Source organism: Erpetoichthys calabaricus, chromosome 4 (genome assembly GCF_900747795.2).
Source record: "Erpetoichthys calabaricus chromosome 4, fErpCal1.3, whole genome shotgun sequence".
NCBI lineage: Eukaryota > Metazoa > Chordata > Cladistia > Polypteriformes > Polypteridae > Erpetoichthys > Erpetoichthys calabaricus.
Window position 1 is genome coordinate 271,439,877 of NC_041397.2, and position 26,453 is coordinate 271,466,329.

At 38.5% G+C, this 26,453-nt stretch overlaps 1 protein-coding gene across 1 annotated transcript in view; it reads right to left on the reverse strand.

The window, feature by feature from the left end:
• Positions 1 to 18,439: 18,439 nt before the first annotated feature.
• The window catches only part of zgc:113337 (uncharacterized protein LOC503741 homolog), a 67,429-nt gene continuing 59,415 nt past the window's right edge, over positions 18,440 to 26,453 (reverse strand). The window contains exon 8 of the mRNA XM_028800795.2: positions 18,440 to 19,985. The gene's annotated coding sequence lies outside the window, so the exon portion shown is untranslated. The remainder of the gene's footprint in view (positions 19,986 to 26,453) is intronic.

Sequence of the window (26,453 nt, forward strand, 5' to 3'; positions counted from 1 at the left end):
TGTCCACCGTTATTAAATCGCCTGGCTTGTGGGTGGGGTGTAGGTGTTGGGGTAGAGTGAGTGAGTGAGTGAGTGAGTGAGTGAGTGAGTGAGTGAGTGAGTGAGTGAGTGAGTGAGTGAGTGAGTGAGTGAGTGAGTGAGTGATTTCACAGAGCAAGGTATGGAGCGTTAGGGTTGGATGGCCTGGCTTTGGGTTTTTGTTTCTTATTGCTTGTTAAAGAACTATAATTGTTGTAAGCTAGCCATCTAAGTGATAAATGTGGATAGTGTGTAGCTAGCTGTGTAAACTTTGTTTACCTAGATAGTACTAGGGTGTTGTACCGTGTTAGCCATTATGAATGTAGAGAAAAGCCAAGCAAAATGACACCTTTTATTGGCTAACTAAAAAGATTACAATATGCAAGCTTTCGAGGCAACTCAGGCCCCTTCTTCTGCCTGAAGAAGGGACCTGAGTTGCCTCGAAAGCTTGCATATTGTAATCTTTCTAGTTAGCCAATAAAAGGTGTCATTTTGCTTGGCTTTTCTTTACCTAGATAGCTAAGTTAGTGGTGTCCTCCTGCCTTTTTTCTGCTTTGTGTGTAACGTTCTCCATATTTTGTGAGGTTTTTCTTTTTGACAATAAATGGAGTCTTTTTAGTTAGCTGATTTAGTTTTCTTTTCTGTGTTTTGTACCACCCTCTATCTCACTTGTGTGCAGCCTATTTACAGTATATACCCCTAGGCCTTTTGGTAGGCTGTAACAGAGCTACATTGCCTGTATGAAAATGTATTATAGAAATAAATGTTGTTGGTATTGTTGTAGTGGCCATATTCAAATTCAAAGTTCTTTGCAGAATAAACAGCAAACAAAACCCCAAGTAATTTTTTCCCTAAATGCTCTCACACTAGACCATAAGTTCTGAAACTATGGGTCTCAAAACATTTTAGGTCATTTGTCTGAATTTGTGTGGCGCAGAGATGTGAATCACAATAGCCTTTAATGGGAAAGGGTTGTGTACAGTTTGTGGATTCTCTTTCAATGGGTCGCTGTGAGCAGCTTATGCTAACACCACTGCTCTGCTCTGAACTGCTTCTCCAAGGGGTCGGTGGTGATTCTGAATCTCAAAGATAGAAAAAAGGCAAAATTTGGTTTTGGTTAAAAAACAAAGTTTAAGAACCACTAGATTAGACCAGGGCGGCATGGTGGCGCAGTGGGTAGCGCTGCTGCCTCGCAGTTAGGAGACCCGGGTTCGCTTCCCGGGTCCTCCCTGCGTGGAGTTTGCATGTTCTCCCCGTGTCTGCGTGGGTTTCCTCCGGGCGCTCCGGTTTCCTCCCACAGTCCAAAGACATGCAGGTTAGGTGGATTGGCGATTCTAAATTGGCCCTAGTGTGTGCTTGGTGTATGGGTGTGTTTGTGTGTGTCCTGTGGTGGGTTGGCACCCTGCCCGGGATTGTTTCCTGCCTTGTGCCCTGTGTTGGCTGGGATTGGCTCCAGCAGACCCCCGTGACCCTGTGTTCGGATTCAGCGGGTTGGAAAATGGATGGATGGATGGATGACTCACTTAATTAGGCTAAGAGTCCAATGAAAAGCGGAAGTTGGTTGGAACAAAAACCAGTAGCCACAGTGGGTCCCCAGGACCGAGTTTGGGAACCACTGGATTAGACAATAATGGGGACTCGATTAGTGTGATAATGGTGTTATGATAACATCATGTGAATTTCCCCTTGGGATTAATAAAGTATCTATCTATCTATCTATCTATCTATCTATCTATCTATCTATCTATCTATCTATCTATCTATCTATCTATCTATCTATCTATCTAACATCAGGTTTCACATTAACATCAACCCAGGTGATTAGCAACAACTGTCTATAAAAGCCAATCGGCATGATTCAGGAATAGGCTCCACACTCCTCAGGACCCTGTGTTAGATAAGCAGCTTCTACAAATGGCTGAATGATACTCTGATACTCTGACTTTCCTCCCATATCCCAATAACATCCATATTTGGTTTGTATTAACTGGTTATTCCAATCTTACCAGGTATGAGCAATTGAACATATGCTCTAGAATATACTTGCACCTTGTCCAATGCTTATTTCTAACTTGTACTTTATGCTGACAGGATAGGATAGACTCTGGTCAAATACCATCCTAAAATCAAACAGAGCATAAATGAATTAATGGAATGCTAGGTAATATGAATCTCTTCCTGCATCCAACAATCAGGCATATTAGGTTAATGAGACTAAATTGTGCTGGCTGGAGTGAGGGAAGGTATGCTCATAAATCTTCCCTGTGTTGGACTCATGCACATGCAACCCCAGTGACTCATAATGGTATTGATTTTTGGGTGAGATGACCTGATGATTCCGGCCTAGAGTCTGATGCTACCTGGATGAAATTTGCTTCTGCCAGTCAGAACTGTAATAACAGGTAGATCTTGAAAAATGGCTTGAGTGATGCACCATGGGTAGATTGGCTTTAACGGAGCCATGCTGACAGTGTAATCTGCCGCCACTGCCTTTCTGACTCTGAGCACATCACTTCACCTACTGCTCCAGAGGTTCACTTATACGAATATAAATGAGAATGTTATGTACACAGGCGACACGGTGGCGCAGTGGTAGCGTTGCTGCCTCGCAGTTAGGAGACCTGGGTTTGCTTCCCGGGTCCTCCCTGCGTGGAGTTTGCATGTTCTCCCCGTGTCTGCATGGGTTTCCTCCGGGTACTTCGGTTTCCTCCCACAGTCCAAAGACATGCAGGTTAGGTGCATTGGCGATCTTAAATTGTCCCTAGTGTGTGCCCTGTGGTGGGCTGGCGCCGTGCCCGAAGTTTGTTCCTGCCTTGCGCCCTGTGTTGGTTGGGATTGGCTCCCGTGACCCTGTAGTTAGGATATAGCGGGATGGATGGATGGAGTTTTTGTACACTCATGAATTTTAGACTTAAGCCTCAGACAAATAAATCAAGGCAATGTTTTCCTTGCAGAATTATTATTATTATTTAGGTCAGGTCATTTATATAACTCACCTCACTAAATTTAAGGAAGATGATACATACAGTAATGTGATGCAGGAAAAGACATTTCATTTTTCCATTTTCCACACTACTGCACCTTGGAAGCTTACAGGTGATACGTCACTAAGGGTTTTTTATTTTTCTCAAAATGGGGATAAGAATCAGAGCTGTCAGAGTTGTCAAGGTTAAGTCTTAAAAGTTGTGAAAATAAATAGCTTCTATAAAACAATACACACAATGGTTTCAGGAAATTGCTTAATTTTGTCAGGAAATATATTTATTACCCTGCAAATAAATCTCTCAGGCTAATAAAATGAGTATGTTTTGGCCAACTTCAAACCCGAAGTTGCTGTGTCTTAGGTACATCCAGTATGGATGAGATAACTGATGAAAGTAGGAAAGTATAAATTTTAACACAACTGGACACTGAAAAAAAAAAAGTCAAGGTTTACTTACTACAATGCTCATAAAGGCAAAAATAAATGTATGAACTCTGTTGCATAGTGGGTTTCATCACTGCTTCAGAGTGTTCAGACCCCATTTCAAACCCTGATTCCTGTGCAGAGTCCATCACTCTCTGTGTGTTCACATTGGAGTAGATAAACATACAACTGCGATGCAGGAGATCTGCTTTGTGAAACTGGGGGCTCTGACACTACCAGCTGTGCATGTTAAGTATGTTTGGAGGCTTTTGTTTCCAGTTTGTTCTGCTGCTTTATTGCCTTTAAAAGCGAGTCACTCAGGGAGACACATTTTTTCTAATGAAGTATTTATTACAGCCACACATAACAAATCGCTAAATGTCCCCCTAGGGGACATATACCGTAATAATAACAATAATAAATAGAACCCTGACACCAAACAAAGTTGGGAGAGTATGGAAAAAGCTGATAAAAACAAAAAGGAGTGATTTTTTAAAAAATTCTATTCAACCTGCACTATACTGAAGACACTTCAAAGACATTATTTGTTGTTTTACCTTTTGAATTAAGTTGTTTTTTTTAATACACACGTTCCAACAAAGTTGGTGCAGTAGTGTAACAATTTCTTTTAATAACACTTATTAAGCATTTGGGCACTGAGTACACAAATTGGTTAAGTTTAGCAAGCAGAATTTCGCCTGTTCATCCACTAAGCAGGTCTTTAGCTTCATAATTGTTCAGGGTCTTCCTTTATTGCCATATTTATCACTTCATAAAGTGCCACACATTCTCATACAGAGACAGTGCAGGATGGCAGGCAGGCCAGTCTCATACCCACACTCTCTGCTTATGCAGCCATGCGGGCTGAATGGGGTTTGGTGTTGTCCTGCTGGAAAATGCAGAGATTTCCCTGGTAAAGACAGTGTCTAGATGGCAGCATTTGTCACTTCAAAATATGTGCATGTCCTTCTTTATTAATGGTATCTTCACAGATGTGTAAGTTACCCATGCCATGGGCACTGACACACCCCTATAACACCCCTATATATATATATATATATATATATATATATATATATGCTGGCATTTGGTTTTGATGCTGATAACAGCTTGGATGCTGACCTGGAGAATATGACAGTTGCTTTTTCCAAATGCTGTTTGAAATGTTGACTCTTTGGACCACAAAACATGATTTTTCTGTGCTACTCTTCATCTTAGATGAGACTGACCCAAGAAGGTGCTTCTGGCTTCTCTTTTAAATACTGAAGTCAAAACTTGAATCTGTAGATGCAACAGTGAATGATGTTAAAGACAAATAGCAGGCAGCTGAGAGGGGGAACAGTACAGGAGCTCAAGGGGAAAAGGTATAAAATAGCTGTAGCAGATCTTAGTGTTACCATTTAAGTTAAATCATTTAATTTTAAGAAAGAAAAAAAAAAGGTTAAGGCAGTTTTACTAATCCCAAATCAAATTTTAATAATGAGGCCAGTGCAATGCAAGTCCTGTTGGATGTTGGACTTTTTAGATAATGGTTTGGAAGAGTTCATCTGCAGGAGATGACAGCTGCTCAGGGTTACTGAACTGGTGGAGGAGTTGGCTGAACTGTGTTGTAATAGAGAATTGGTGGACCTGGCCCAGGTGTCCCTTAGAGCGATAGTGTGCACCCCCAAGGTGGCGCGGGAGGAGATTCCAGAGCAGACAGGTAGAAACAGGTGGGTCACGGTTGCAAGGCGTAAGGTAAAGGGTGCATACTGTCCTTGCGGAGCTGGACAGTGTCTCTGATAATTCTGAGGTGGTAGGCAGAAACGGGCCACCTCAAAATCAGTTCCCAAAAAGAGAGACGTAGTGATAGTTGGGGACTCAATCATTAGGGGGATTGAAGCGCAGGTGTGCTCCAGAGAGAGAGAGAGAGAGAGAGTTTCACATGGTGCATTGCCTTCCCGGTGCACAGGTGGAGGACCTCCCTGGAAGGGTGGATAGGCTCTTGGCCAGAGTGTGTGTGTGTGTGGGGGGGGGGTCCAGTTATCATTGTCCATGTTGGAACAAATGACATACGTAAGGGTAGTCTGTCAGTTCTACATTCCAAATTCAAAGAGTTAGGAGCCAAGCTGAGGAGCAGAACTGACAAGGTGGTCTTCTCCAAAGTTCTGACTGTGCCACGTACCAGTCCAGGTAATATTGAGGAGATTAGAAGGCTTAACACGTCGCTTAAATCTTGGTGCAGGGTAGAAGGGTATAGGTTTATGGGGCTTTGGGACTCCTTTTGGAACAGATGGGACCTGTTCCGCCGTGACGGGTTACATCTGAAATAGAGGGGCACCAATGTATTGGGGAGGCGTATGTGTAGGCTAATCGAGGATTGTTTAAACTAGGGAATGGAGGGCAGGGAGTTTAGGACAGGTGAGGTTTAGATCTATACGTGGAGGAACAAACAATGGTGTAGAAATAAAAATGTAAACAGTAATGTAAATTCTAAGCAAACATTTAAATGTAGAAGGAGTAACAGATTAAAAATAGCTTGCCTTAATGCTAGAAGTATCAAAAATAAGGTAAGTGAGTTGGAGTTGTATGTAGCAGAGCATAATTATGATATTATAGCAATAACGGAAACCTGGATAAATAACAAAGATGGGGATGCGTGTAACATAGAGGGATACACATTTTTTAGGAATGATAGACAGAACAGAAAAGGAGGTGGGATTGCTGTTTATGCCAAACAGGATTTAAATGTAAGTCCTCTTCAGTTGGATGATGAGCCCCATCTTAGTGAGGACATGTGGCTTTGCCTGGAAAGTATTAGGGAAACAGGTCTTATTCTAGGAGTGTGTTAAAGACCACCCAATTTAGACAGTAATTTCAACACACATCTTTTTAGTAATATCAAAAAGGCAAGTTTACAGGGAGATATTATAGTCATGGGGGACTTTAATTATCCAAATATTAACTGGGATAACCTTACAGATAGAGGAGCACAAGTTTTTAGAAGTAATCAGTGACTGTTTTTTAACACAGCATGTTAAAGCACCAACAAGGGGTGAAGCTTGTCTGGATTTAGTATTTTGTAATAATCAGAATAGAATTGAGGGTGTAGTGGTGATTGAACCACTAGGGTCAAGTGACCATAATGTAATACAATTCTCAGTATTTTGTAAGAGTGCAGATGCAAAGACTAAAATTGTTAAGTTGAACTTTGGTAGGGCTAATTTTGAGCAGAAGCGACAAAGTCTAAGTAGGATACACTGGAATAAGTTTTTAGGTGGGGAGACAGTCGAGGAGCAGTGGAACAGGTTTAAAAATGCTTTACATGTAATGCAGGACAGATACATCCCTAAATTTGAAATTAATAGGAAATTTTTAAAAACTCCACAGTGGATTAGTAAAGATTTAAAAAAGAAGTTGCAAAGGAAAAAACTGCTTTATAAGGCATATAAGACTAATGACTGCAAAGTGAATTGTAGAGCGTATGAGAACATGAGGGCAACCATTAAGAAGGATATCAGGGAGACTAAAAGACAGTTGGAGAGGAATATAGCAGATAAGGCGAAAGAAGACCCTAAGAGATTCTTTCAGTATTTTAGTAGTAAAAGAACAGTCAAGGAGGAGGTGAAGTGCATCAGAAATAGTAAAGAGGAATTAAAAGATACAGACAGTGAAATAGCAGATGCCCTAAACTTACATTTTTCTGAGGTGTTTACAAGTGAGCAAGTGGATAACCTCGCAGAGGTAACAGGGACTACTAAGGAGGTACTGAGGGAATTGGAAATTATAGAGGGAGAAGTGCTGCTCAGATTAAATAAGGTGAAATCAAACAAATCACCAGGACCAGATAATATTTATCCTTGTGTTTTTAAGGAGGCTAGCGAGTACATATATAGACCCTTGACACATATTTTAGGAAGTCACTGCGCACTGGAGAGATTCAGAAGGACTGGAAAATGGCAAATATCATCCCATTATATAAAAAGGGTGACATGGCAGATCCAAGCAACTATAGGCCAGTAAGCTTAACTTGCATCACAGGAAAATTAATGGAAGGAATTATTAAGGATAAGATTGAGCAACACCTGGCAAGGACAGAAGTTATTCTGAACAGTCAGCATGGGTTCAGAAAAGTGAGGTCGTGTTTTACTAACATGCTGGAATTCTATGAGGAGGCAGCAGAAGGATACGATCAAAGTGGAGCATATGATATTATTTATCTTGGCTTTCAGAAAGCATTTGATAAGGTGCCACATGAGAGGTTGGGCATCAAATTAAAAGAAGTGGGAGTTCAGGGTGATGTTTTTAGTTGGGTGCAGAATTGGCTCAGACACAGGAAGCAGAGGGTGATGGTGTGAGGAACCTCATCAGAACTGGCCGATGCTAAGTGTGATGTTCCACAGGGGTCAGTGCTAGGGCTGCTGCTGTTTTTAATATATGTAAATGATTTGGATAGGAATATAAGTAACAAGCTGGTTGAGTTTTCAGATGATACCAAGATAGGTGGATTAGCAGATCATTTGGAATCTGTTATATCATTACAGAAGGACCTGGATAGCATACAGGCTTGGGCAGATTTGTGGCAGATGAAATTTAATGTCAGTAAATGTAAAGTATTACACATAGGAAGTAAAAATGTTAGGTTTGAATACACAATGGGCGGCTGGAAAATTAAGAGTACACCTTATGAGAAAGATTTAGGAGTCGTAGTGGACTCTAAGCTATCAACTTCCCGACAGTGTTCAGAAGCCATTAAGAAGGCATACAGAATGTCAGGATATATAGCACGGTGTGTGGACTACAAGTCCAAGGAGGTTATGCTCAGCCTTTATAATGCACTGGTGAGGCCTCATCTGGAGTACTGTGTGCAGTTTTGGTCTCCAGGCTACAAAAAAGACATAGCAGCACTAGAAAAAGTCCAAAGAAGAGCGACTAGGCTGATTCCAGGGCTACAGGGGTTGAATTATGAGGAAAGATTAAAAGAGCTGAGCCTAAACTGTTTAAGCAAGAGAAGATTAAGAGGTGACATGATTGAAGTGTTTATGAAGGGAATCAGTACAGTGGATCGAGACTGTTATTTTAAAATGAGTTCATCAAAAACATGGGGACACAGTTGGAAACTTCTTAAGGGTAAATTTCGCACAAACGTTAGGAAGTTTTTCTTTACACAAAGAACGATAGACACTTGGAATAAGTTACCAAGTAGTGTGGTAGACAGTAAGACTTTAGGGACTTTCAAAACTCGACTTGATGTTTTTTTGGAAGAAATAAATGGATAGGACTGGCAAGCTTTGTTGGGCTGAATGGCCTGTTCTAGTCTAGAGTGTTCTAATGTTCTAAAGCATTTAACTGACAAAGATTTGCAGAAGTTTACTTCAGCCTATGTCATGAGATCCATTATAGGCACATGATGGTTTTTAAGACAGTGACGTGTAAGGGATAGAAGATCATGCACATTCAAAAGTGGTGTTCGGCCTTGCCCTTTATGTACTGAAATTTGACCAAATTCCTTAAATGTGTTAATGATTTTGTGCACTATAAAGGGAGAACTACCCCAAATCCTACATATTTGTTTTTAGGGAACATTGTTGTCAAACTGCTGAATTATTCACTGATGTATCTGTTGAAAAGTTGACAAGCCTTGATCCAACCTTGCACTTAAATAGCTATAGGCCTTTTTTAGAGGCTCTTTTAATACTAGAAAATGGTTACTTAACCAGTTTCACATTGTCTTGTTATTTCAACTTGTCACATCAGTTAGTAGTCCTAAACTACGCCATCCCTAATTTTTTGGAAAGTATCAATTTCAAAATAAACATTCATTTTCAAGAAACAAGATCATGAAATGCATTGTCTTTATATTGTTTTATTTGAATACAAATAAAAAATGTACAAATCACACTTTTTTATCAACATTTCCCATACTGTCCCAACTCTTTTTGGGGTTATATACTGAAAACAGAAGACATTTTTAAAAGGCATCCAAAAATGAGCTTGGCATTTTAGTAGGAATAAAACAGAATTGTCCAATAACACCCAAACTGCAAAAAGTGCTTATGGCTTTGATTTCTAAAAGTTCAGTTAAACTTGTTACAATGTTTAAGGGTTTAAAGCGGGTATGCAGTATCCTGTTATGTAAAGCAATGCTTCATTTGTCTACCCTTAGGATCCAGTGCACTGACCATTCTCATAGCAGTCGTGATCTGCACTGCAGTTTTGGTCATCTGTCTGTGTATATGCATGTGGAAATACTTGGTACATCAGGATTAATGGTATGTCAGCCCATTGGTTTACTGCTCTGTCTCTTGAAGAGAATGACCTTTTGGTTAGACTTTCTCTGAAGAAACTGTAACCGGTACATAAGCAGAGAAGCTTGGAGAGTACAACACACATTGTTATCTATCTATCTATCTATCTATCTATCTATCTATCTATCTATCTATCTATCTATCTATCTATCTATCTATCTATCTATCTATCTATCTATCTATCTATCTATCTATCTATCTATCTATCTATCTTAGTTATCAGCACCAGGTGATATCATACCATGATAGTGAAAAATATCAAACCTATCTTTTAAATACAATAATAACAAGACAATAAGGGTCTCAAATATTGCCTTACATTTTTTGTGGAGATTGGTGGATAAATTTTAGAGAGATTAGGAAGGATAAAAGAAGTGCAGTAAAGTTTGAACAATGTTTCTCTTGTGTTTCTAAGATGATAGGAGCTGCAGCATTCTTACATTGCAAAAATGTGAAAATGCAAACATGGTCAAGAATTAAGTACTTTTGCCATTTTGCATAATTTTTATTCCCTCTTTTTAGGGATTCTGTTAGAGACGTGACCAGTGGTCATGTTTTATGCTTGTGTTTTAGTGACATCAAGTGTGGTTAGGGAGTGTGCATGGCACATGTTCGTGCACACATCTGCGTTGTATAAGACAATAAGATGTGGACGATTTAGTGTCAGAATCAAATTGCCACTCCTTCCTTGGATTGTTTTTTACTTTATTTTTCCTATTTACATTCTTTTTCTTTTTAAACTGTTTTTACCCTGGCTTTTGTGTTTATTATTGTTATTTGCTTTTCATTATAATGTGTTAACTGCTTTGAGTTAATTAATTATCTTTTGTTAATTTCTGCTAATTGTTTTTATGTGGTGGAGTTTTATATTAAGTTATATTAGAACTACAGTTATATCAAGGCAATTGAGAATGTTTGTTGCTGTAACATTAGCTCTTTGCAAATGTGCTTCTTGGCTCCCTTTTGTTTTTATTCTATTTGTGAGTCTTAAATGCATACATTTGTGTTCTATATGACTAAACAAGCACAACAAACTTATCAGACTATAAACAGCAGCAGTGCCATTTCTATCTGTTGTATCTCTGAGCAAGTATTTTAACTTGCCACTATTTCAGTTGCAGAAAATCTGAAGAAATTTGAATGATGTATTGGATAAAAGTATGAACTAAAATCTGTGGTGGGCTGGCGCCCTGCCCGGGGTTTGTTTCCTGCCTTGTGCCCTGTGTTGGCTGGGATTGGCTCCAGCAGACCCCCATGACCCTGTAGTTAGGATATAGCGGGTTGGCTAAAGGATGGATGGATGTATGGACGGATATGAACTAAAATAACAGATATTATAGAGACAAATATGACACTGGGAGAATTGTGTGCCCACATCAACCTTATGGATTGATCTTATCCTTGGTTCTGGAACACTGCGGTGTTGTAATATAATATTTAAAGGGCAATCACACATAACAAAACAAGGTTCAAACTGGGAAAAACTGCAAAGAATGGACAATATACTGGACATGAGACAAACAGCAAGATCATAACAGGTGAAAAGCAGATGAGTAAAACAGAAAAGAAAAGCAGTTAGCTTAGAGACAAAACCCAGATGGAGTTTGATGGTGATGGTGTGAAAGTTTTCCCCACTGACCCACTCATAAGGATCTTTAGATAAAAGGGTGGAAAACAGTCAGCTTCAAAATAATAAATATACCAGAATAAATGAAAGGCTGAATTATCAATTCTGGGAGGACTTCTATTTTTATCTCAGCAATTAAAACAATATAAATGTTCATTATCCAACTGTCCATGAACTGTGACTACTAACCATTTACATGTATTACTGTATTATTAAATATATAGCCCAGCATATTGTAATCATGGTAATTTTATTAAAATATGATGAGTCATTTTGTAGTAACAGGCATGTGGTTCAGGTTAAGAGTAACTAACATTACAAGAGTTTGATGCCATTCCAATGGCGGTGAGAACTTGTCTCAACATAAACATTACCATCTTGCATCTCTTTCAGAAATGTCTTTCCTAAAACCTTCTAAATCATCACTTACTCATCTGCAAGATATTTACTAGACACACTGTGATCATTAATGTTGAAACTCTTAGAGCCAAACAATAATCACAGCTTTTATAAAAATCACTTAATTATGTGTATTTCAGCCTCTTTTTTGTTTATGCCTCATATTTATAGTCACATAAAACTTTTCTCCATCTTGTTTTGATATTAACGGTATGGGCCTTACCAGATCTAAAAGTATGTTGCAGGTTAACTGCCAAGTAGTGAAGATCAAATTAAATTGGCCCATGGATTCATGACCTGTGTAGACAGTCCTGGGCATAAAACAGAGCTGTTTTGTCTTTAGCTTACATTAAGTCTTTGTTTGTATCTTTATCTTTTGTGTAATTTTGCTTTAAAATGAAAACAGCAATTTGATATCTTTACTTGCCTTGAAGTGGTGAACATACACATCACAACCACAACCTCACTGATAGGAGGCAATGTGTTCAAGTAAAGGGCTTTAAATCTGAGAATGCCGTTGTTACTCAGGGAGTTCTGCAGAGTTTTGTTTTAGGGACGCTTCTTTTTCTCATTTATATCTACCCAATAGGTAATATCTTTCTGCACCATGGTATTAAATTTCATTGTTATGCTGATGACACACAGCTATATCTATCCACTAAATCCACTTCTGTTTTCCCAGGATGACTCACAATTTTATCCAATTAAATAGCAATAAAACTGAAGTGCTCCTCATTGGTTCTAAATCCACACTCACTAAGGTTAACCAGTCTTCTATTTTAATTAGCAGTATTAACACAAACATCTCTTCCCAGGTTAAGAGCCTGGGCATCATTCTAGATAGTACCCTCTCTTTTTCTTCCCATATAAGTAATATTTCTCAGACTGCCTTCTTCCATCTCTGAAACATTTCTAGACTTTGTCCTGTTCTTATGCAACACAGTACCGAAGTATTGGTTAATCCCTAGTCACCTCATGTATAGGTTACTGTAATGCTATTCTATCTGACATCCCACAAATACGTATCCATCACTTACAACTTATTCAAAATTCTGCTGCTAGGACAATAATAACATGTTCTAAATCCACTGAACATATTACACCTATTCTCTCCCAATTTCACTGGCTCCCTGTTACAAAATACCGCTCTTAACGTTTAAAGCTCTCCACAACCTCACTGATCTCCTACAGACTTACACTCCCTCTCGCTCACTCAGATTTCTGTACCACACATCAAATTCTGTTCTGTGGGAGCTCGATCATTCTGTCATAGTGCTCCTCAACTCTGGAATTCTCTTCCCTCTCATATCCGTCAACTTGATTCAATAATACATTTTAAAACTGTCCTCAAAACATATCTGTTCAAACTGGCATACCAAATATGAATTAACATTAACACTGTTACTGCCTGATATCTTTGTATGTTTGCTACTACCTCTGTACCTTATTGCTTTTTGATTTTATCATTCTCTTTGTTTTTATTTTATTAATGTTGTTTAATTTCATTGTAAGGTGACCTTGAGTGTTAAGAAAGTTGCCTATTAAATAAAATGTATTATTATTATTATTAAGCAACGAGGTCTGGGTAACCACTGTCATCTTCTTCAATGGGGTTGTTCTGGATTATCTCACACGTCAAGGACACTGGTGTAATTTTAAACTTCCTATGCCTTATAGTTTTTTCGAGTTATGGCGGGGGGGATAATTAAAGTCACTTCTGGGGCCCCTCCAGGATTAGGGGACCTGAAGCTTAAGCTTCATTAGTTTCATAGTACATCAACCTCTGCTTCCCAAGAATTATCAAAATATGAAAGGACACTATAAACATGCCCTCTACTGTGACAAATCCCTTGATGGACTTTTTTACCAGCATGCATTTGACTCAGCACTCTTCTGCCAGTGCTGTTTAGTCCCATGTGCTTTTGTTGATGTGCTATTGCCTGATATTGGTGTAGTCATTACTGTTACTCTCTCAGTCTTTGTCTCTGTTGGTGTGTGTGGTAGTGCTCCAGTCTAATGCTTCAATAGCTCATGTACTGCTATTGTGGCTCCCTCTTTTAACTGGAGATCTTGGTAGGCCTCTGGCAATCTCTTCCTAGTTGGGGAAATGTTTGCAATAAACAGATGACAGATGGAATGTCACAAAAATCCTAAATGAAGGTCTGATAAGATTTGTTTTATTTCATTATAAAGGTTTACTCGTGTTATTACTAGAGTATGCATATTTTCCAAACATTTCAATATTAGTTAAATTCTACACCTTCAAGAAAAATGATCACGTGTTTCAAATTCTTCTTTGGATGAATTGCTTTTCCAAAATATGCTGCGTTTGCCAGTTGAAGACTTTGAAAATGTGCACCTTTTAATGAATGTTTGACAATTAATAGGTTGTTTTCACTTTCTTCAAGCTGTTCTTTTCAAGGCTGAGATATGTAGAGCACAAATAGTAAAAGCAATAATTAGAAAACAGAGATGATTGATACCATGTGCTTCTAGCATAAACAACAATAGGCTGAGCTCCTGGAATGTCCAGTCATGCTTCTAATGGGCAGAAATTTACATTTCTAAAATACAGAAAAGGGAAAGCAGACAGAGGAAGTGTGTAAAAATAAGAAAGCTGAAATATGAGTCAAATAGTGACATCAGACCATTTCAGACAATTTTGTTGTAAAGAAATTGTAAATGTAAATAGTAATTGAAGAGTATGATGCAATAATAAGACTACTGCACTTTACTATAGGAAAGAACAATTTTCAATAGGAAGAGCAGGAATAGTAATACTTCAGAATTAATCATTTCAATGAGGTCCTATACCATAAAACAGTCCAACAAATGTGGTACATTGGTTGCAAATGAAATTTGTCAGTACAAAAAAATGGTTTAAGACCATGATGCAAAATTGAGAACACCTCAATGTCGGTCTTAGGAATAATACTTCATAAAATAATAATTAACAGGAATTCAATGACAGATGAGTCTAATCAATCATCACACAGGTGACCACCAGATAACTGACAATTAAGGGTGGTCTTTAACAATCCCCTCCCATTCAGTGCTGACAATAATGGCACCACATGGAAGTGAAATGTCACAAGACTTGCAAAAGAAGTTCATTTCTTTACACACAAATGGTCAAGGCTGCAAGAAAATTAGTAAAGCACAGCTAATTATTTGGAATACAATAGCAAAAGTGATTTAGAGATTCAAAAAGGAAGGACTTGTGGCAATCCATGGAAGCTAGCATCTCAAATTAAGTGTTTTGTGGTTAGAAGGGTTGAGGAAAATCACCATGCAAGTTCATCACAGTTAGCTAAAGGAGTAGAAAGTCAAACTGGGGTGACTGTTTCCCATGACTCAATAAGACGTACTCTAAAGAGCAGTGACATGAAAGAGTGTTGTCCGTGAAGGATTAAGGTGACTCTCAAAGATAAATCTTTTTGGAACTGATGGCATCCAAATTGTATGGCATCCCAAGGGTGCGGAGTAGAATGAAAAATGTGTGGTGCAATTTCTCTTAACTATATATCTTACTTATGGATGTGTGCAATATTTATCTATCTTTTGTATACTATTTATTCATTGTTATTCTTATCTAAATTGAATACGCTTTTCTTTGCATGTAACTTCATCTTTGACATGTTGTAAAACACTTTAAGTTTCATTCTTTTGTATGAAAATGTGTTATAGAAATAAATGTTGTTGTTGTTGTATACACAGTAAGCATGGTGGTGGCAGTGTTCTTCCATGGGGTTGAATGAGTGCTGCAGGTATCAGGGAATTGTATTTCATCGATGGCGTCATGAAATCACAGATGTACTGTGAAATCCTGAAGTAGAAGATGCTACCATCTCTCTGTGCTGTGTGTTGCCGGGCACTCTTTCAACATGATAATGACCCAAAACATACATCGAAGGTCACTGCTGCATTTTGAAGAAGAACGGGGTGGAAGTGATTCAATAGCCTAGCATGTCACCTGACCTCTTTCAAAAGAACACCCCTAGGGAGTTCGAGAAAAACAGGTTCAGCCTCATTCTCCATCCGGCATCCAGGCTCTGAAAGAGCTCATTCTCCAAGAAGTGGCAGTATGACACCAACGTGTTCATTCCATGTCTACAAGAGTTGAGGGGCTGGTCTTAAAAATCATGGAGGCCATACAAAATATTAATTTTGGTGGAATTTGTTGTAGGCTGTGTTCATTTTTGCAACAATCATTTCAATAAAATTTATTATTTTCTTATCCTAATGAGATTGCTGACCAAGTGTTTATGTTGTTAATAAAACAAATGTTTAATAAGCGAAGTTTTGTCAAAATTCTGCTAATTGTTCTGGAGTTCACTGAGAAAAAAATGAAATCTTAATTTTCAAAGGGAGTGTACTCATTTACACCGAGTCATCTATCTATCTATCTATCTATCTATCTATCTATCTATCTATCTATCTATCTATCTATCTATCATGATGGAAACCCAGGTGCCAGCAAGCCCAAACCCCAATACGAACACAGAAACACAGTCCAGGGTTCAAATAAAGTTTATTTATTAACCAAATTACCTCAAAAATGTGTTACAATGGTTTCCTGTGGGGCACTGACTCAGGGGCTGCTGCCATCTAGTGTGCTGGGGGAATAAAAAGCTTCCAGCGACGTTTTTCTTTCCTAGTGAGCTGTCCGTCCATCCCTTTTAGTTCTCCCGTCCAGGTAAGGAACCATACCCTCTCCTGGCTGGTATGTCCGTCCAGCCCATGTGGCATCTATCTATCTATCTATCTATCTATCTATCTAGTGCAGCATTAGGTGCAAGGCTTAAAACACACTTGGATAAGGAGGTCAGTCCATTGTTGTACAAACTCATAAACACATTCAAAGTCACTCAGCCTGGAATCATTTAAAATTGCCAAATAACCTGACAAAAACATTTTACGGATGTGGGGATAACAGGAGCACAAATATAGTATATTCCATATATGCTAAATCTACACAGACATCAATTGGGTTAGGGTTTGAACCAGGATCCTGGATCAGTGAGGCGGCAGAGTTAATGCCGGTTGTACTATGTCAGGCATGTGCCTGTAGGAGGCATCCTCAAGGTTCTGATCAGGTAAGCAATACCACCCGGGGTCGAGAGAGGGGCGTCCTTGTTAACACAAACTCTATTTCCATCTGCAGTTCAGAGAATCATCAACCAGAAGACAAGTGGTATCACTTTGGGTGCACGTCATTAGGACCTGCTCCTTATTGGAATGAGTGCTATAAAACCACCAGGGACCAGAAGGAGGCAGTCAGTTTGATGACTACCGATGACTGAGGTGGACAGCTCAGAAGCATTTCTTTATTTTTCTATTTTAGCCCCCTTGTATGCTGTTTATTTTGGCCACTTTTTTCCATTACACTCAGGAATTAAACAGGGGCCCACCAGTTCCCAAAAACTCTATGTATCTCGAAATCTGTTATTATCACAACTGTTAATAAGGTAGAAATCACATTCCAGTGAATGATTCTGCTTTTTTATCTAGTCTTATCGTTAGGTGTGTCCTACAGGAATTCCTTCTTCTAATTTGTTCCATTATGTATGCACACTTCTGCCTTTGTTTTAATAATATCCTTTGAGTGGTAGGGTGATGTACTGTGTTATCTATAATGGATGAAATGAGAATTCAATCAAAATGGCACCTTTTGTTGGCTAACTGGGCAAACTACAATATGCAAACATTCGAGGCAACTCAGACCCCATCTTCAGGCAACTAAGCTGCCTTAAAAGCTTTTTTTTTTTTTGAGAAACATACTGGCAAAATTATAATTTATTTTTTATTTTTTTCTCCTTCCATAAGGCACTGTTCAGCACGATAATGTTCTAAACCGTGCATATGTAGTTTTTCTGATTTCATCCCACTATTTCAAACTCCTCTGTTCACACTTTCTGCTTTTGACAAACATGATAAAAATGTACAATTTACTTATAGAAGAGGGCAATTTAAACTTTTTATTGCATGTTCACACATAATAATCAGATCTTTTATCATCAACGGTTGCATTCATTAGTTTTACTATGAGCTGAACAGTTAATCTGGCTGCTAAATACAGCAAAATGAGTTATCCCTTATTTTTTAAACAGCAGCGTGGAGTAAAGTAGGCATCAGCCACTTTACAGGGTTGAGTACATCATTCCCATCAACTCAAAGTAATTCTCTCTACATGGTACATGTTTGGGTGGGGAAAGGTAGCACTGCCCCCTTACAACAAGGACACTACGGTTCACATCTTGGCTGCTCCCAGTGTGGAGTTTACATATTTTCTCTGTGGCCCTCATCATCAAAAGACATGCAGTTTAGGTGAATTAGCATTGCTGTATTGGCCTGTGTGAGTGTGTTCAACCGGTGATGGACTGGCACCCTGTCCAGAGATAGTTTCTGACATGTGCCTGATTCTTCTTGGGAAAGGCTCCAGTGACCCTGCTCAGGATAAGCAGGTTTGAAAGATGGAAGGATGGTACGAGTTCCTCCAAAACTATCTCTTATGCTGCACTTTTGCCTTCTGAGTGCGCTCAAGAATAATAGAAAAGGCTGCTTGAAAGTCCGCTACTAATGGAGCAGTTATCATACATGTACAAAAATGATTGGGAAAAAGTGTTTAATCACTTCGACAGGTATGTAAATGAGATTTTAGGATAAATAACACAGAAAATAACATTTTTTTCTTTTCAAATAGTTGTATTCATGTACAGTTTATTAAAAATAAGAACTATAAATCTAATGTAAAAAAATCTCCCAATTTTAAAACATAGCTTTATTATGCAGTATATTCTTAAACAATCTAAGAACTTTCCCAGCTTTATTCTCAATCTTTTTTAAGATCCCATGAAAGAACTGTATTAACAAAAGAAAGGAAGAAAGAAAATATTGTTTAGTGTTCTTAGTAGCCTCATAATTTAACATATTAATGTTACTCATATTAACAGTCAATATTACATACTGTATGTCATTAGTTAAGCCTCCTGAAAATTAAAGTTTTAATAGACAATATTTTGTGACACATTTTAAACTCAAGTAATAACATTAAAGACAAACATTCACTTCAATTAGGTTCACAAACTTTGTCTGTTTTTCTTATTGTCTTTGTTAGAAATGGTTTAGTTATGCAGGAAGAAGGAAGCAACCAGGAAGACACCAGCTTGACTTTCTTACATCTACAATTAAACATGAAATCCTATCCACAGAAACACTTCATGGCAATACTTTAAAGTTTAAAAATGTGCTCTGAATCTATAAAAATAAACCTTTGTTACACTGGGAGATTTACTAATGTAATATTTAAAGATGTAAATTAAATATATTGTAATAGAAGGTAACATTTTTTAATAGTACTAATTCAAGAATGCAGCATTAACTTTGACTCTTACTGCTTAAAGTTAGTGAAGAATACACAGAATGTCCACTCCTTAAACCAGTCTGTCTTAACAATGAGAAATCTGCATTACACATCAAAAATGTTCTTCTTCATTAATATATTTACAGCATATCATAGACAGTGATACTCCTAATTTTAAATAGAAAAAAAACATTTTATATTTATTAAAAAAAAGGTTGCTATATTATAAACACTGTGCTTTTGTGATCCCCAAGAGGAAAAAAGTTTGTTGAATATAATGAATTGAGGGATGGGTGCATGGAGGGATGACTATTATATCATATCTTAGTGAACAGAAGTCACTTTGGGATTTGTAAATTAATTTATAAGCATACAGTAGGTGAAAGGGAAGTTAATGATATATGGATAGATGGGTATCTAATATGTGTATTTAGCACTTATTATTTTTTTATTTTATATGTACAAATAATCAAAAACAAAAAAGTGTCTAGGTTTAGGCACATAGAGATTAAAGTAAGGCTTAATTCTAGGGAAGTAGAAGGGCATCAAAGTCCTAATGTTTCATCTTCAGCCTTTTACAATATTTTGTAATCAGTAAACTGTAGAGAAAAGTTATTCACCATACATAAAATATTTGAATACCAATTATATTGCTTGTTAATGGGCTACATTAAAAGTCTTTTCAAATCATAAGCTCATGTACTGTAGCAGACCGACACCTGCTTTTCCAAAGAGTTTACAGAATTACATCTTAACAATTCCAATCTGCGGTGAGGATGAAAGAAAGCAAAGTTGAGGCTGCAGTCAGCTTTATTCTGTAAACTGAAGAAATAAAGTCCTTCTTCTGTCACAATAAAAGAAATTAGGTTCTGTTGCAACTGGTAACTGTTAAAATAAAAAGGCAAATAAACATGATAAAACAGAATAGAAAATGATCAAAAATCTGATTTTCAAAATTAAGATATTTTACAGCCTGACAACCAAACTTTCAAAATTAGACTTGGGCAATCCTGACCCTCAAGCAGCGGGGAGACTGCAGCCTTTTGTTCCTAGGAATTTTTAAATGTAATATCAATCTTGATGTTAAGTGAACCCCTTATTCAATCAGACAACTCATGCTGTGTTAATTAAAAAAATCTGAAAGATGCTTACTGCAAGTTTTTATTAGGAGTGTTTTCATTTTCTACTTTTTTAACTCCTCTTTATCATTTACTAGTGAATGGTTTTAAGTTTTTTCTTTTTTTTCTTTTGATTAACCAAAGTGTTATATACTATGGGCAACAAATACCAAGGGAGACAAAAACTAATCAACTAATTTAAGAATACATTTAATAAAAGAATATATATATTATTTATATAGCTCCTTTCCTAAGCTCAAAATGCTTCACAGATACAAAATACAAAACTTATGAAATGCTACAAGAAAACCCTGAACAAATAGTATAACTTGTGATACAAACACAAATCATCCTGAGCATGTGCACGATGAGGTTAAACTGAAAGAAGGGTCAGAATATCAGGATAAGTTAAATGGCTTCCTAAACAAATGAGTTTTAAGTTATTTTCTGAAACAATTAATTGAATCAGCTGACGTCATTAATTTGGGAGGTCATTCCAAAGCTTGGGTGCTATACAGCTAAAAACACCCTGTCACCCTCTGAGTGGCTGTTAGTGTGGGGCACAACATGACTGCCAGAATCTGAGGACCTTAGTGGGCAAACAGGAGCATAGTGATGGAGAAGGTCACTGATGTAGTCCGGTGCAAGGCCATTTAAAGCTTTGTAGGTTAATAATAGAATTTTATATTCAGTCCTATAAGACACAGGGAGCCAGTGAAGGTAGAACGGGAGGGGTATGACGTGTGTGCTGTTGCTGGTTTGTGTAAAGACTCTTACAGCAGAGTTTTGAATCAACTAGACTTGTGATAAAAGATTAGAAGGGGCAGTTGCCAGTAGGGAGTTACAGTACTCAATGTGGGATGTGATAAGATCATGGACAAGTTTCTTAGAATCAGAAAAAGAGAGGAATGAGTGAACACGGAATATGTTATGAAGGTGGAAGTAAGAAAGTTTCTTAATGTGATTTTTGAGGGTAGAATAGGAAAGGGAGGAATGACACTAAGATTCCTAGAATGCGAAGGTGTGATTTCATTGTCACCAAGAGTGAGCAAGAACTCATGTTCTTAAGCTGAGCTTTAGTGCCAATTAGCATGACTTCAGTTTTGTTGCAATTTCCAGGTTTTAATTTCACTAAGGCAAATTTTAAGTTTACAAAACTCTGAATTTTTACTTTTAATAGTGTGATAGACCTGAGTATTATCCGCATATGAATGATAAACAAAACCAAATGTGGCCAAGGGCAAACACGTAGATACAGAACAGAAGACCTAGGACAAAGCTTTGAGGGACTCCTTGTGAGACTGGTGCTAAGTTGGTCCTGCTGTTTCCAAGACTAACAATCTCCTACCTATCAATCAGTTAGTACTTAAATCACTGGAGGGAAGTACCAGAGATTCCTGGAATTTTCTCCATTCTGGGCAGAAGAATGTCATATTGACATATCAGATGTCGCACTAATGTCTAACAGAATATGTTTGCTGCAATACCCAAATCATAAGTTACTTAAAACAGAGCAGCACCACAGCTGTGCAGTGCTCTGAAACCAGACTGAAAGGGTTCCATCATCTTATTACAAGTTAAGTAGCTTGAAAGCTGTGAGACCATAACACACTCAGGAACTTTACACAGTAAAGGTAAGTGAGAAATAGGCTGAAAATAGTTCAGATTGTCAGCATCAAGAGCATTTGGGATTATGACATGAAGGCAGGATTTGATAAGTGTGATGGGGATGGGATCCAGTGTGAAAGAAAGAAAGAAAGAAAGAAAGGAAAAGAAAAAGGATGTTAAATGGACTGAGTGGTTCTAGTCATTTCCAGTCCTCAAGTTCGAAACATGGCCTGATCACTTTGTGTGTGAAGGTTGCATGCTTGGCCTGTGTCTTCCTGGGTTTTTCTCTGGTTACATGTTAATACTTTAGCTGCTCCATTTTGGTCCCAAGTTGTTTTTATGGGGTAAAAAGCATTCTATTTGAGTTTAACAGACATAAATAATGGTATAGGCAAAGCTAGTCTTTGAAGACTTTCAGTGAACTGCTGAGATTGCACTTCACAGGTAAAGAGCTAATTGTCATAATCTTCTTCATGAGCATTTTCCATTGCATTAAATCAAGCTGAATTTAGTTTTATCAATGTTGTGCACTTTTACTAAAATAGACTACATACTAGTTAAAGTATTGCCTCACAGCTCTAGAGTCCAAAGTTCAAATTTCACCTTGAGTATAAATTCTGCACATGGACTTCCTCAGATTACTCCAGTTTCCTCCCTGGAAGTGAAGTTTAGATTGATTGACCACCTCATAAAGGCCCTGTAGGAGTGAATGGGAGTGCGTGCATTAGTGTCCGCTGTAATAAACAGGCATCCTATTCAGGATCAGTTCCAGTTTTTTGCCTTACTATATTTAGTATGGGCTCTGGTCCTCTACATGTCCGTACACTCTGATAAATGAGTGTATTGTATTGCATATTGTTTCTAAATGAGTGGCGCAGTGGTAGTGCTGCTGCTTTTCAGTAAGGAGACTGTGAAAGATTGTGGGTTCGCTTCCCAGTCCCTCCCTGTGTGGATAGCGCTTTAAGTACTGAGAAAAAGTGCTATATAAATGTAATGAATTATTATTATTAAAAAAAACTAGAATAACTAGGCTTTTTTAATTCTTCTCATTTGTGCTTTTGTGACAGCTTCTTCTTCCTTTCTTCCCAAATGTGTGAATGTGTATTCTGAGACTTACTTTAAGAACAGAAAGGATCACATTTGCTTTGACTTCTGTTTAGGCCCATTTCATTTTGTTTCAAGGACCCTGTGTTGATTTCAGGCATTTTTACAATTAACAGTGCTCCCAACTCGCTGAACATTGAAATAATACATTAAAGAACATTTCAATTCTGTTTCCAGTCTGTCTTGATGTCTCATAAACTTAAGATGTCTACATTTCTTAACTTATTTTATAGCCTATCATTTTGACTTTTTTGTGCAATGTTTGCACTTGTTCCAGACAAACTACTGACTGTTACGAAGCCATCTGTCTGCTTTTTCCTCTTCATGATGTGTATGTATTTCTAAGTAGCGTTTGAGGCTGAACAAATGATGGCTGATTAGCACTTAAGTAGAAATTCAGATGCAAAGTGGGTTGATTGACTACTACTATTGTAACAACACCCTTTAAACTTTCTTAAAATCCTTAGCCTGGACCTGAAAGGGCTGCCAGGAGAGACAGGGCTTTCTGGAGAAGCCAACCATAACAGCAGCTCCTTCAGGAGTTGCAGACAGAGCACTTAGTGAAGCCCCTGCTCCTCCTGCTAAAGACTATTATGCTTGGTACATGGTCACAAGTGAGTCTTGAGTTTGCACCTTGGCTTTGGGTCGGCTATCGGGGCAGGGAAAAGTGTGGCAGATGGGTTGTCTCTAACCCCAGAAGAGCAGAATGAGGTGAGGCTGGCAGTGTGTATGTGCAGGCACAGGAAAATAAAAGCAGCTGGGACCATGTGTAGCTGCAGAAGACCTGTGTGGTGTAGAGCAGACAGAAGAGTAGATGAAGGAGGAAGTGGGTCTGACTACAGAAGAAACCAACAGGCCAGCTACCACAGCTTTAGTGTTAGGGCTATTCGATTGCCTTTTGCACCCCAGGTCATTGGAATATCTTACAGAGTTGACTTAATTATAGTGGAAAAATCTGTGTTTAAGCAGACCAAGAATAAATACGAGCTGGATCACATGACACCCCCAGCACATGATTCTATATGCCTTGCATATTAAGCAGACAGAGTTCTTGCCCAATGATGCCTTTATAATATACAGGCTGCAGGATCTCCATAAGATCTAGCTTGATTAGTACTGAAAAGCATGAATGCTTAGTTATAATATTTTGGATAAAGTAATTCTACACATTTGCTATTTTGCATTAATAATTGAATATTAACTTCTGAATAAAAAATTAAAAAATACAATCACATCATTAAAAGCTTTAGTCTAGAAAAATGATATTATAGTTTGCGATAAACTGTTCCTGTAGATTATTTTTAATCTTCTTGTGTGCTGTGCTCTTTGAAAAACTCTTGACGCTCACTATAAAGGACATTCAAAAGTAAAATTTAGGAAACTTCCACATTTAGTTAACTTCATAATTGGATAATCCAGAATAAATTTGACTGGTTTTGTTAAGAGCATGGAAGAATTTTAAATAGTTGACAACAAAGAAATAATTTCAGTAATTCAATTTAAGGAGCCTTTTACAGTAAAGATAAATTAATTTCACAGTCAATTAATTTCACACTAAAGAGGGATGGAATTGATGATTCACAACTGGCCCCATGTCACTGTGAGTATAGATGGGCTCTGCAAAAGACTGGCACCGCGTCCAGGGCTGGAGTGACTGACTGTGACTGATTGTTTCTGCAACCCTGAACTGGATTTAGTGGCTTTGAGAGAGCATGCTCGTACGTACTGGGAAACTGATTTATAGTGGAGAATATGAAAATAAAGAGCGCCACCTTCAATTGAGAAGGCAAGTACCATTGGAGATTGTAAACAAAATCTGTGCTTAGTCCCACATTTTTTAAGGCAGTGGCTCTCAAATTCAGTTTTGCGGACCACATGTGGTTGCAGGTTTTTTTGTTCCCTCCAACTCCTGTTTTTAACTGGACTCCTAGCCTAATTAGGGAAACTGTTATTTGCAAGTTTTGGAGTCAATGTAGAAATTACAAAGCAAAGTTTGGTAAATGTTTATTAGATTTTACCGGCAATTTATATATTCAATCAAGTTTTTAACTTGGTTTTTAAGATTTTCACCATTGTTGTGTTTTTCCAGGTGTTCTGGTTATTTAATCCATTTTATCCATATTACTAACCGAGAATGGTAAACCGGATATGGACACAGGGACCTGCCCATGGACGCAGGAGACATAGTGCGCAGGTGCCACACAAACCCCCCCCCCGCCCCAGAGCGAAACAGGAGAGACCACGAACCGTCTGACATGCTGCAAGCAGGATAAAGCGAGGTCAGAAATAAAAGACAGAGTAGGAAACAAAGTAAAACGTCATAAAGAAGTTAAAGAATGGGGCCAAACACATGGAGAGCAGGTTACAGATGATGAAAACTGGAATGCAACAGCTTCAAAAAACCTAGGCACGAAACACATGCACAGCGAGATACAGAATATAAAGGCAGAAAAAACGACAGTTAAACGTCCACACCACACAGTGGAGGCAGACCCGGAAGGTGCAGGTGCCTACATCGCGCATCGGAAGGCGCGGGAAAGTACGAAAGGCAAAGGCGCCTACACAGCATGGTAAAACCCGACATAATACGGAAGGCACAGGCGTTGCCGCCATATTGTGAGTGGCACTACTGCACAGTGAAGGCGCAGGCGTCCCCGCCATATTCTGCGTGGCACTACTGCGGAGTGAAGTTAGGAATAATGTGCTGCTTGGGATCGTACAAAACGCCGAACGCGACCCACTGTCTGAAACTGCGGAGGCAAAGCAGGCACGGGTTCAAAACGAACGAGCTCGACTGACGGATATACGCCTACAACGCGCGTCTCAAACCGCAGAAGCAGGGCAAGCACATGTTCAAAACAACGCAAGCTCCTACAACGTGCGTCTGAAACTATGGCTGCCCAGCGGTCACGGGTTCAAAACGCCGGGGGTAGGCGAGCGAAGCCCCCTTGTACCAATGAGAACGTTGGTAGGTCTGATGCTAAAGTAGGTGCAGCATTTCAGCACTGAGTGTCCTTTGCCATTGTTATCTGCTCTGCTTGTACTTAATTGTCATTATTAGGATGCAATAAAGGGAGCAAATGACACAAAAAGGCAATTTAATGGGAAAGCAACAAAACTGAGTTAAGCATTTAAAGCTAAACAAAAATATTAATATTTCTAAATGTCTTATAAATGTAAAAATTACAGTGCTGGTCTATTCTGAATAAGAATAAAAAGATGAGAAAAACTCCTAGCTAAGAAGATCAATTAGTAGAGAAATCACTCAGTGACTGTGAAATTGGCTGGAACAATAACCTGTAGCCACATGGGGTCCATCCATCCATCCATCCGTTATCCAACCCGCTATACCCTAACTACAGGGTCACGGGGGTCTGCTGGAGCCAATCCCGGCCAACACAGGGCTCAAGGCAGGGAACAAATCCTGGGCAGGGCGCCAGCCCACAGCAGGGCGCACGCACACACACACACACACACGCACACACACACCAAGCACACACTAGGGACAATTTAGAATCACCAG